Source organism: Dromaius novaehollandiae, chromosome W (assembly GCF_036370855.1).
Source record: "Dromaius novaehollandiae isolate bDroNov1 chromosome W, bDroNov1.hap1, whole genome shotgun sequence".
NCBI lineage: Eukaryota > Metazoa > Chordata > Aves > Casuariiformes > Dromaiidae > Dromaius > Dromaius novaehollandiae.
Genome location: NC_088130.1, coordinates 64,863,929 through 64,877,151, shown reverse-complemented (window position 1 = coordinate 64,877,151; position 13,223 = coordinate 64,863,929). Strand labels below are relative to the sequence as shown.

The 13,223-nt window shown below is 40.9% G+C and overlaps 1 long non-coding RNA gene across 1 annotated transcript; it reads right to left on the bottom strand.

The window, feature by feature from the left end:
• Nucleotides 1-747: 747 nt before the first annotated feature.
• On the bottom strand, nt 748-12,564 carry LOC135324332 (uncharacterized). Its single transcript, XR_010385703.1, has 3 exons — nt 12,491-12,564; nt 3,369-3,909; nt 748-2,683 (listed from the first exon to the last, which is right to left on the bottom strand). It is a non-coding gene; the product is annotated as an uncharacterized LOC135324332 (long non-coding RNA).
• Between the last annotated feature and the right edge of the window lie 659 nt (nt 12,565-13,223).

Genomic DNA, 13,223 nt, shown 5'->3' with positions numbered 1-13,223 from the left:
ATCCAGAGGGCTGTTGAGCCCAGTCTTCCAGAAAGACAAATCAACCGCACAGTACATATTAAATCACTGAAGGATGCTCAGTTTTCAGGATGCTTACCCTTGTTCCTTGCCACACTCCACTGAATTTAATAAATACCACCCTCTGCATATCTCTCAAAGAACAAAATAAGATCTGAATACCAAAGTCCATTAGGCAAGGCCAAATGGATGGGGTCCGAAACACAAAGCAGCTGCTTTGCTTTATTCTTCTACCACCAGGTGCAACAAAGAAAGCATAAGAAAAAAAGTCTGTGCAGAAGATTATTTGCCAGAGGACAGACTAAAAAGTTGTTACTGAAACCTATGTTATTACCTGGCCTTCTGATATTAAAGGCCTGGTTTTGCTATGACTTCTGCTTCCCAGCTAAATGAAGCTAACTCTGCTGCCACCCCAAACCAAGTCCCTGCAATAGAGCAATTTCTCAGTCTCCTGCTAGGAAGGGACTTTTGATGGAAACTCTCTGGACTGTCATGTCTACTAGCATGTAAGTTCTGAGTTTCCTAATGCTCCTTGCATAAAGTTTTCCCCCAACATCTCTTACCCTTAAATTTCACCTGTTAGGAGTAATGGATTTGCACAGTGGGTTTCCAAAGAAAATCTTATAATGCTACAGACAATGGAGGACATTTTAATTCCTAGACAAGTTCAAAAAGAAGATATCAGTCTAGACAAGCAGTCACTCCTTGTGGATACAGACTTTTCCTCAGGACTATTTCTTTTTCCTTTTTCTTTTAATCAATAAATAGACTTTGAAATTTTCTACAAGACGTCATATTGAAAGTTAGAGAGGTGTTTTCTGGCTGTCAGCTACAGCACCGCGAGGGAAGACAGAGTGGCTCACGTGCAACCAGAAATGACTGAGTGGTAGGCTGAGAGACACTGATGTGGCCACCTTTTCCAGATACACAATTCACGGAACAGAAATAATACCCAACTCGGTCATCAATATCCCTGGCAATGGATATTGACCCTGTATCAACCCCATTATAGTTTTATTCTTCCATGAAAACAACAGAAAATGAAGTTAGTGAAATGACATAAATGGAAAGGCTCATAAAATTGAATCCGAATGAAACTTGTGCTTCTTGCACCGGATCCCCATGCTGTCATAGTAAATGGAGCATGGAAAACCAGGCGGTGATGAAAACTTTGTCCTTTTATTTCAACATGTGAAGAAAGGAGTGTTTTACTATTGACACTTTAGTTAATTAACTTTTTGTAGGATGACATCCAAACATTTTTTAAGTCTTTGTACGTACTGTTATTCCCATGCTGTAGTGGACTGAAGAGAGACAAGTCTCAGACCTCTCTGAAGTCATGCCATAAATTCTACAGAAAAGGCATCCAACACAGCCCAACATCAGATGTGTACAGATTGAATTGCACGACTGGATCTATATTAATCTCCCTAATCTCCTTAGTAAGCTCCCCCAGCATCCTGCAAGGTACTCACTGTGCAGCATGGACTCACACAGACCTGTGGTTTAGCATGCTCAGATTGACTGAGGCTTTCATGTGCTTACAGAGTGCTACCTGTTGAACCTTGATTTAAAGGGGTGGCAAAGAAAAAGTAAATAAGCCATGAATAACATTTCCAGTGTTCTGGGAGATGCTACCACTTTAATGATCCAGCAGCTGGAACAAATGATTGCTCACTCATAACATACATATTGCAGTTGTCATAGAAACGCACTTAGCAACAAAGAATCCTTGACCTTTTCCCCATCTGTTTTGAATCTTCACAAAGGCACATTAATTTCTATATATTGATTTTTCCTTTCTTTTTTTTTTTCTTTTTTCTTTTTTTTTTTTTTTGTTCCCAAGAGGGAAATGCCACATTTTGTGTGGCTCCTGGATACCAGCAGAAGTATTCCAGCCGTCCAACCGGCGTATTGCAGTGGTGCTACCCCTCCTCACTCCTGCTGGGAGTGGGGCACCAGCTATTTCCTGACAGTAAGATAACAGGAAATTAGGCCACACAATTGGGAACTCCACCTCAACCTGTCAGCTTCAAAAACAATTTGTTTCAGTTTGGGGCAAGCAAGGGAAGCTCGCAGTGCTCTGTGCTTTTGAACATAACCATACAGGGAATGCACAGTTGCAGTCTTTAATTAAATCAGGACATCCCCTTCAAATGGATGCAGACCATGGAAACAAGATTGCATTATCAAAGGCCAACTCGTATACAACAACACCATTGTGAGATGAAAAAAGCCCTGCTATAAAGGGCATTGCTAAATTCCCAAAAGAAACAGAAAAGGATTAATTTAATCCAGAGGCAGAGTAATGATGAAATCACTGCATGTTCTGAAAGAACATAGTTTTTAGATAAAGCTCAGCTGATCTAATCTAGGATTAGATCCTTGGGGTTTGAGTTTTTTTAAACTTGTATGACACCATATTTACCACCTGGGATAAGTAGAATAAACTTAAACACAAATAAATTTAAGCTAAAGATAAGAAAAGAGGAAAATAAAATTTTTAGGAAATATTTCAGTCATTTTTAAAAGATTCTGGTTTTTGTATTACATTTTCTTATTTTGCACCTTCAAATGGATGATGTTTACAGTTGGATATTTTTTTCTTTGCTTCATTCTCTTCTCTTCTCTTCTCTTCTCTTCTCTTCTCTCTCTTTTCTCTTCTCTAGATATAAAGGAGATACATAGCTTGTGATAAGAGCTCTGAAGACCTGACATGAGATCAAGGAACAACAAACTGTGTTTTTAGAACTGAAATTCCTTAATTCTAAGCTTAATGTTGTTTGACTGCAGTTTAGCTAAAAGCAGATATTGGTGTGTGTTTGGGTCTAATGATCCTCAATATCTACCATTGAATTGTCAATTGCAAACTTCTTAAAGAGAAGAGCCAAAGATGGCAACAAGAAGTGCAAGACAAAAAGAGAAGCAAGAAAAAAAGAGACAAAACACACACTCAACCGAGGTGCCTTCAATAGTGCCAACAAAATGGTGCTTGAACTTTCCAGGAAAGATAGAGACATGGAGGGGCAAGTCCATATTTGTCAAATACCTGGAAACGTTGCATACCTGTTTTTTCCAAAGTTCTTAGTGACATCGGAAATTCGGTTGGCGAAGGAAGGATCAGGAGGGACTGGCCAGGGCATGTTACATTCTAAATCTTGTTTATGGGCAAACAGGAAACACACCATATATATAGCAACAAGAATTTACTGTTAGGATAACTGAAATCTTAGCACTATAAACCAAGAAAGATTATTAGTTCAGATTTAATTATTACAGAAAGAGAAATAAAATCCTATGCAGAAGTTTCAATAACAATAATAATATAGTTAAGATTGCTATACACACACCTCTCAGTTTTTACCCTTTATCCTGCTCTCATGCTCATCCTTCTTCTGCTCCTCAGGGTCCCAAGGTTGGCGTATTTTTCTGGCAGTGGAAATGCGGGGTGTCGTGACGAGTTGTCAGCATCTGGAGTCCTTCACTGGGAGGAATAAGATGTTCATCTTGATGGTGTCTTCCTCAATCTAGGATCCACTTGGGGTCATTTTTATACATTTGCTTACATGCTTTTACACCTTGCTCTTTCTTCATTGGTCTTCAGCTCCATAGCACATCTGAATTTGCTATGTATGGTGCCTTTTACAAATGTTAGATACAATTTCTTTCTTCAGTTTGTTACACCTGAAACAAGTTTTGTCCAGCTCTAGGTGTGCATTTCTTTAACTGACCATTGGTGAGCTGTTTATAGCTGTGGGGTCTGAAGTGCCAGCCTGTGCCCCATCTATTATCACTCCATGCCTGTACTCCTTTATGCCGCATCTGGTGTCTCTGCTTCTCAAGGCCTCTGCTGTCTTATCTGGCCCGTATTTCTCTATAGTGCATTATCATCTTTGAGTCATAAAACGTGGTGGTACCATACAAAGACAAACAAAAGTAAAACAAATTAGCCATAGCTACTTGGTCAGTTGGAAAAATTGCTGTTACAGCTAAACCAACTAAAACAAAGCTGCAGGCAGATCAGGAAAACTTCAGACAGACAAACCTCAGTCCTGAGGCCTTGCAAACTCAGTATAAAGCCTGTGGCCTGCTATTGGCAATGGCAATACGGTATTAGAGGACTACAGGGTTTCAGATGCTCGTTACATTCAGATCTTTCAGGTGGCTGCTTGGTGTGTCTTCCTCATGCACTCAGAGATAAACTGGTCACCAGATTTATAGCACAAAATAAAGTTTTCTTACAGCAGAAAGTTTTCTTGGAGCTATATATATATATATGTATATATATATGTAAAGTCTTTCCTATAAACTTTCTTTTCCTTAGAAATTTTTTCTTTCCTAAAGAAATTAAAGTTTGTCCTTTGCTAAAACTGGCAACAAATCCTTTCCCCTTTCCTCCCCTCCTTCCCTTTTTCTTTCCTTTCTTCTTTCCCTTGGGATATGTTCCACTCCCTGTTATCAGCTAAGAATTTAAACTGGAAAACTCCATAGTGTTACAGCCTCCTGACATGCTATCTTATAGCTGGAGTAAGGTTTCTGAGATTTTTACTATAAATCCCAAGTGTGCTGAGAATTATCTGCATGCATGCATGCGTGAGGTATGTGAGAAGAGATGTTCAGTAGATAACTCTGGACTACCCTTCCACTGCATGATTGCTTGAAATTTTGTGTTCCCTCCTTCTGTTCCTATAGTCTATGTTTATAGGCTTACATGAGCTACATATGGGATGGTATCCTAATAATTGCAATCTACCTTTTCCAACTGGAAAGCAAGCAAAACAGTGGAAAGAATATTGTGACCGTGTAGAGAGAAAAGTGATGGATTTCCAGAGCTGCTGATTGCTGATTTTTATACAAGTTGGTTTGTGTTCAGCATTCTTTAAATATTTATTTTTGTGTCTAAATGGAGACTTAGGAATCATAATTTACGTTCCCATTTAAAGATAATCTTAGCTGTATATCTATAAATCAGTACCTAGATGTTGACTTAGGGCAGCGTTTTCTAAAGAACATTGAACTTGCAATCAGAATCCCGAAAAATACCTACATCATTTGCTTTGTGTAGAGCTGGCTTCAGGCTTAATTCCTTTTGGGAATACAGGTCTGAGTCCTCTTGAATATTTTCTTTCCCAAAGAGTGACAAAGAGTCTATATGTAAGGTATTGTGTTAAACAGCACCCTTGCTAGAGAGTTATGAGTTATTTTTCTTAGAAACGTTAATAAAAACAAAATCAAACAAAGCCCTTTCCCATCTAGGAGTCTCACAGACATTTCCTAAATTTTGGCAAAAATATGATTAGGGAAACATTTCATCCAAACCCCAAATATTTGTACTGGGAAATGCAATTTTTCTAGTACGTCACGATGCCCAGAGTCAGGTCAGGTCATGTCGAGAAGGAGTCCAAATCATTCTTTAAATATTATTTAAGTGCCCAGTATACTGTCTAGTATCCTGAGATATATAGAGAAGTTGCAGACAACCATCACCCGTGACTCCTGACGCAGCTTGGTCTGTGATAGATACCACATTCCTCACTCCTGAACAGGGCAAGAGAAAAACTTCAGGCACCAAGGAACTAGTGAAAACTTAAGTTCTTAGGGAGATGGAGCATCTCCAGACTTAAGCAGCTGCCACACATGACTGTTAAGTGCACAAAGCTTTCTGTACAACTAGCACTTATGATTTTGCCCAACATTACACAAAAAGTCAGCATCAAAAGGGACTTCAGCTGAATTATCCAAGTCCTAGCCTAGTCCGTGCTTTCTTGAAGCTCAGATCAGTCCAGACAATTAAACAAGATGACATGGATTTTTGTATTTCTTCAGTTTTACAGGGCTTTTAATCTTGTTGGTATTTCCACTGATGACAAGAAAGACAGATAGAGTGACTGCACATACTCCTGTTTATAAGGATTTAATAGAAACCCTCAGCATAAAAATCACTGAGCAGCATCTTGATATTGGAACAGTAATATTTTAAACTCCATTAAACTTGACTGAAATCACAGCACACATCCTCACATAAACCTTCCAGTAAACTCCAAATGGTGAGGCAAATTCCTCTCAAGAATGGCTGGGACATAGCGGCATGGTTTTGGAGAGGCCGTCTCACAGTTAATAAAGCCGTTCAGCCTGAAAGACGTAGTTTTTCTGGGAGTGACTTGCCTCTATAATTCTTCTTCCTTAACAAAGCAGGGATGGGACTAGTGCTGAGAGAAATTAAGTCATCAAACAATCCATCACCTTTCTCTGCCTTAGACTCACGAGAAGCAACAATCCCCTTAAAATATGTCACTGCTTTACTCAATCCCCAAATTTTCTTCCCCCTACCTCCCTTAATAGGTCCTATGCCCCTGTAGGCAATAATCCCTTTTAGTTTGGAGAGCATTCAGGGAAAGTTGCTCTCGTTGTCTTCTCCTGGTGGGGTTCACAGCAGGGTCAATGGGCTAATCCTTCTTCCTTGATGGCCTTAGGAGTAACCAGCTCAGTGTGCTCCAGTTTCACTGATCACTGGGGTTCCTTCACTCACTGTTTCTCTGATCCTCTGCAGATTGGTGTTTACCATCACTATTCAAATACCGTCACAGTGTTCGCCCCATTGCAGATAACGTATGGAAAGTGTCTGGGGCGGAAGGAGAATATACATAGCATGGGCAGTGAATTCATTCATTTTGCAAATATGAAAGGCCAGCCTAGTGTTCAGAGACAGGAGCGAGTCATATCTACTGTCTGCCACCCTCCCATGCACTATTCAACCTAATAGCCCCCCAGCCCCACACTCCCAGTGGGGTCAGCAGAGATACCTCAGAACAAAGGTTTTTGTTCTGTTCATCAAAATTTGGTCCAGGCTTGAGCGGCAAAAGGTAATTCATTCATTTGAGATCTCAGTATCAAATAATTGCATTTAAAATGCTTGCTATAATCCTCAGGGAATGAAACATGTGCCTTGGACGAATGGTCCTAGAGCTCTTGTGTGTTTCTAAGTGCTAGTGGGGGTTTAGGGAAAGGTAATATATTTTTTTAAACTCGCCTATAACGAACTGGCCTATCTATAACAATGGAAAAATAGTCAAGCTTCCCAACACACAAGCTCTGCTTTTGGTTTGAAAGAGAAGCAGCAACTGTCAGTGGTAAATTCATGTTGAGAGCAATTGCTCTGAGTTGAACTTGGTGTGTTAATTAGTTAAATTATACGAGAGGAAAAAGTTGCTGGTATCTGTAAAGCAAAAGTAAGTGTTTGCAGGGAAAAAGGTGATGAGGTGATTATCTCCTATGGGGAAAGCAGAACAAGGTGATTTATCACCTCTGGGAAAGGTAGGAGGCAGCAAGGGAAAGGAGGAGGAAACTGTAGCATACCTTAAGCCAGTCTCTGTCCTGAGTCCATGATTTTTAGTAACAAGTGCAGTTATGAATTCCAGTTCACAGGCTCATCTCTTGAGGGATTCAGGGTGTCTTTTTGGAGGGGTGAGGGGACGAGTAGCTTTCCTTTGAAATTCAGGACCGAGAGGCCAGAGTGAGAAATCCTCTGTTCCTGGTGAACTGGTATTTCTGTCCTTTTTCAACCACCCTTAGAAGCCTGTGCTGGTGTGTAATGGCTATCTAGTTCTGCGTGCACAGTTTCCAGACGTGCTTTGCATGGGAGGACGTACACTTATGAAAGTGTAATACAAGTAAAACTTACAAGTTTCAAAGGCTGTTTGCGGATATCATTTATCATGATGGCTGTGAAAATATGTTGGCAAACTTTTACTTCCACTACTCAGGAACAGCCTGGCTTCATCCAGCATCTGACGATTCATGAAGAATTTGCTTTTGATACAGAGCTTTGAGAAGCTGGTGAATACTTTGTAAAGACTACAGAAATCTAGGAAAATACATGGCAAAACATTTATTTCTTCTCTGTGTGTATTGGAGACAGTTACCACACTAAGCACAATAGATCAGAGAATAGACTGTTGTTGATCCTAAGAAATGATCTATACCATCTATGTATATTATCAACGCATGCAAACACATACGGGTGTACATACCATTTTGTTATGCTAATGACTGCCATCAAGTGGCTTTGAGAGGCAAACACAATCAAGCCAAAACTTCCTGTAAGCACTCTTCCTACCCAAACAGATGAGGTGATCAAGTGTCTTTATGGAGTTAAACTGGATACAGATAGCGGTGCAATTGTCCTAGGCACAAAGCCCTGAAGGCTGGAATCCCACTGACTGCTTGAAAACATGGAGGCTACATCAATAGCTTCCAAAATTTTTGTTCAGTACCCCCTCCCTAATTCAGACCATACTTCTCCCTGTTTACACTTCCAACAATAACTTCAGTCACTGCACTTGTATTGGGACTCCCGTGCTAGAAAACAAGTCAAAAGCTGCACATTTTGCAGTCAGAATATGGAGAAGATCGCATGCAAGTGAACCTGGCGGAAGATCAGAGGTGGAAACTCCCAAGTAGGGATGGTGCTTATCTGGGAGTCTCTGGCTAGTGACACTATCTGCTGTTGTCCATTTGCCCTGCATTTGGTGAAATGGGATGCTGAGTACACTTTTTGTGAGCAGACTAAATCTCTCCATAAATACATACAACTCCTCCTAGGGATTTCTTATCCAAATAGAAACGAACTACTCCAAAGTGTATTTAGTAGCACACAGAAGGCACACTAACTGCAAACAGAATCAGAAATTGCTAGTAAATGAAGTAGCATCCATGGTAGTAGATCCAAAAGCACAAAGTCCTGAAGAGACTCCTTTAGAAATCCGTTCAGTGCTGCTGATGGGTGAAAGAGAGGCGGAGACATCGCAGGTTTTCCCCGATGCTACTGTAATACTCATGCACATAAATCAGAGGAGACATTGATTTCAGGGCACACTCAGGCTGCTGCAAATAAACCCATCAGAAGAGAGACAGGACTTGCACCCCTTTGCACCCTCCTGACTAAAGACAGCAACCTATGATACGCTAACGATGTCAGACAAAAATGCAGCTTTTTCTATTAGCAGAGATGCTGTCTCACTGAACCTTGTCATGGCTCTGCACTAAATTGCCCTCCTAATGCTGTTACACTAAAGCTGACCAGCAGCACCCTCTAATCCCAATGACTGCTGCAAGGGCAAGTGGCTACCTCTGTGTCCCACAGGGCTCCCAGTCCAGGAACACTGCCAAGGGGAACCTCACTTCTTGTTCTCAATGGAACAGGCCAGAGGAAGGTTTAATTTCTCAGCCCTAATCAGATGTTGGTGTGAGATGCCAAGTGTGGGGTGGTTGTGGACACCTGCAGAAGCAAACTCAAGATGTCTGGAGAACCCCACGGTCCAATAGACAGAGATCAGGGCATTTGTGGCATTTCCAGGTGGAAGAATAGGTGTAAAAGGCTCGGTTTTGGCCTTGAGTGCTTTACTTCTGTCTATATCCTCCTGTTCCAGACCCCTGAGTACTCTGCTGGATCTATTCCTGCCTGCCTAGTGGGAGACGCAGTGTTAGATATCAATGTGGTCCCCAGATTTTGTGGTGAAGGCCCTCAACTTTTGATCTTATTTTCCACAGGGTCTGGCCTTGAGAAGCTTTGGGGCACAATGCAAGAAAAACCTGCTGGTTTAGGCCTGTAACTGATCATAGCATCGATACCAAAGCAGAGAAAAGGTGAAGTCTCAGTGGTATCATTAGCTGGCGCCACCATGTTTATTCGGTCTGTGTTTCCTGCACTGAGGTTATTTGGTCTGCATTCCCTGTATGGCTTTCCTGGGTGCAAGATAGGCTACAGAGGTTACAGTTCATCTTATTGTTAATGTTCATTGTGGCATCTAATCTACTTCATTCAAGAGGGAAATTGCCTGCTTAGGTCCTTCCCACCTTCCTAAACACAACTGCACCTTGACCCATGTTACATGTGATGAAAAACAAGGCCAAACCATGAAAGAAGTTCAACATGAATGTTTTTTTCTGTTTTTTAACACTTTGAAGAGTGAAAATGTTTCTAAATTCTATTATAAAACTGCTTTACTAGATGTGGATGAGTGGGAGAAGCCTTACAACCACTTGAGACTACATCAACAGTTTTTTTCTGAACGAGCTAGAAAACCACAAGGTTCAAACTTCGATAGACGCTTTCCTTTTCATGCAATAAAATCATAATATATTGAGCATAATTCTGATTTCATCTTAGCAATGTACTCCTCCATTGACTGTGTTAGAATTACTTCTGTTGACACTAGTACAAAAAGATATACTGACAGATCCAAGCAAACCCAGAGTTATTAAAAGCAATAAATAATTGTTATGATCCCAGAGAAGCAGCGTCTAGTACTCGATTTGTTTTGGGTATGACTTCAGAGATTATGGGACCCTGCTACTTAACTGCTCAGAGGGACACTAATCTTATAAAACTCTTCTCATAGCAGAAGCTATCAAATAGAAACTGGTCTCCTTAATAAAGTTCTAGTTGCTAAATTCTGTCTTGCTGGGAAGTTTCTATGTCTAGAAACAATCAACAAAAACAGTCTTAGAAGAAAATTCAGGCTTCAGTATCAAGATCCGAAAATTTTAGACAAGCTGGCACAGAGGTTTTACTTCACAATCTTTTCTGTATGCTTTAGTTATCTGGTCATGCATGGTATTTCTTTCCCTCAAACTAAATCTTAACACCAAGCAACAGTAATGGTGGAGAAAATTCCCTCTCAGCCTCTGCCACCCTGGGAAGGAACAGGCAAACTCTCTCTGAAGGGCAGCACAGAAGGAGAGAGCCAGCGATGGGATGCACTCTAAACAGATAGTGGTTTTCAGAAATGCATGTGTGAGACTTTTCAGAGATTTTTCTACATCGTGAGGAAACGTCAGAGATCAAGTCAACAAAAACAGTTCCAATACCACAAGTACTTGCCATTGAAGCTTCAACCTTTCTTGGAGAAATGTTGAGTGGCTAAGGTTTTTTCAGTGAAACAGTGGTAAGAATCTGTTTTGTTTGTGTAAAAAATGAAGTATTTAGGAGTAGTTCTCCCTGAGTTCATTCTAAGACATGACTGTAGATGTCTGGCCTATGAGGCTGAATAAACATCGGACAAGTCATAGGAAGCTTAAAACAGTGTTATAATATGTAAGAATGCAAAAACAGCCATTCTGGCTTGCATCAAATGTTCAGCTAGCCCTGCAGCACCATCTCCAAGAGTGGCCATTTGCAGATAACTAGAGACAAGTGAGATATTTATGATATACCCTCAAAAAACTTTCTCTTAGCCTCCAATCAAATGGCCAGTAGAGGTAGCCTTAACTGCAGAAGAGTCCACTTGTACCACTAGTAATAGTAACAGAAAATAGGGAAGGTAGTTCCCTGATCAGGTTTTGGGTTGTGTTTGGCAGGGAACTTTCTCTGTGTCTGTTTGTCTAATACTCAGCAATTGATGCTTTTGGGATATATGGGACACATCAGCTGGAGTTATCTGCCCAGCTCCTCTCAGATCAATGCAATTCACACTACCTTCGGTCTCTCTGTCAAACCTAGCTGGAAATGAACCACCTGACTGATCCAATGGAGTTCGCTGTGGAAAACAGGGGTCCTTGAGGCTTCTTCTTATTAACAATAATAGCATAATAAAAATTCTACAGCTAATTGGTGATCCTCTGCTATAAACTGTTAGATTAATAGAGGCAGTTCTTTATTATCAGGAGAGCAGGCTCACTTTTACATTACAAAAATAATTAAAATGTAATGTGCTGAGATGTCACCCAGGAGGTCTATGCATACGTATGCGTATGCCCATGCATACGTTTTGCCTTTTGTGCCAAAGTCACCCACGAAGGACCAGATCTGTTCTGCCATCAAGTACTGATTCCTCTCTCGTGTATGAAAACGGAGCAGATAGACCACAACACAACAGCTCCGCACTTTCACATGGGGTCTAACCTCACTGTCAGACCTCCATCTGCGGCACTGTCTGTCTTGAACCATACCCAGTTTCACCTGGTCAGTTAAATGGAATAACTTCCTGTGTTAATCTATATCACTGCATAACACTGTTTTGCTTTCAGGTTTATAGCTTAGGAAAAGGTTGCGACACGAGGCTTCACGGCAACTACTACTACAATCAGTCTTACTCAGGAAGACCAGGAATGGGAGAGACAAAGACAACACACTTCGGGGAGGGAACCCTAGAAAACTCACCCGCCTGAGTCCAGCGACGTGGTGCAGTGCAGATAAGCACAGGCGCTTGCACGTGCCCTTAGCACGTTCCTCCCTCTCCTGCATCACTTCAGCACTACCTGCACGTTCAGTACAGTTGTTAAAGATTCCCTCCCAGCACTAATATAAACCAAAAGGCTGCTGCAGCTCTAACGAAAGCAGCACAGACCTGCAGCTCTAGACACACTGGCCAATAAATCTTCCTGTGGCATTTCTTTTTTAATTACTCTTTTAATCTCAGGAGTAATTTGAAGAGGGAAGATCAGAGGAAAATTTCCACTCACACACACGTACTTTCACTCTCCATAACCAATTTGCAGCTCCCTTCCACTCCAGGGGAAAAATGGAATGAAATGCCTATGGTTTCTCTTCTCTGCACTTGTGTGTGGAGGCAAAACTCCCCTGCAGGCACCACAATGTATTCACAGATTTTGGGCTGAAGATCTTCATATTTCAAGCATCAATCATGAAACACTTGTTCACACACAGGTCTTCTTAAAAACAAACAAACAAACAAAAAAACCAGAAAACATATCTAAAAGTTAATTATTATCATTAAAATTAGAATGGGAAAATAACTTTCCCCCTCCTGACTTTTGATGTCCCATCCCAATTTTGGGACAAAGACACAAATATTATGAACACATTAATTCACCAAAAGACCAAAGCACTCAAATTGAGTTTCACAGATATTAAAGGGAAAAAAAAGAAACATTACAGTATCTTATCTGACCTTATGCATCATAAAGGACCAACATATGCCTCTTCCATGTTATGTTGACCCTACACCCTAGTTAAAGTCGGGCATTTCTGTCCTTGGTAGTCTAAACTATTGTGTATCACAGACAGAGAAGAAGAGAGACTGAAATAGCACTAATGCTCCAGGACCCTGGGTCACAGAACTGAGATCTGTTCTGTCTGTGAGCCATACTGTAAGGAAAGGGAGGAGAAAAGGGAAAGGGGAAGGGGGAGGGGAAGGAGCCCATTCTCCTTCCAAAATTCCAATTCAAAACGCAGTGGTCCCCAA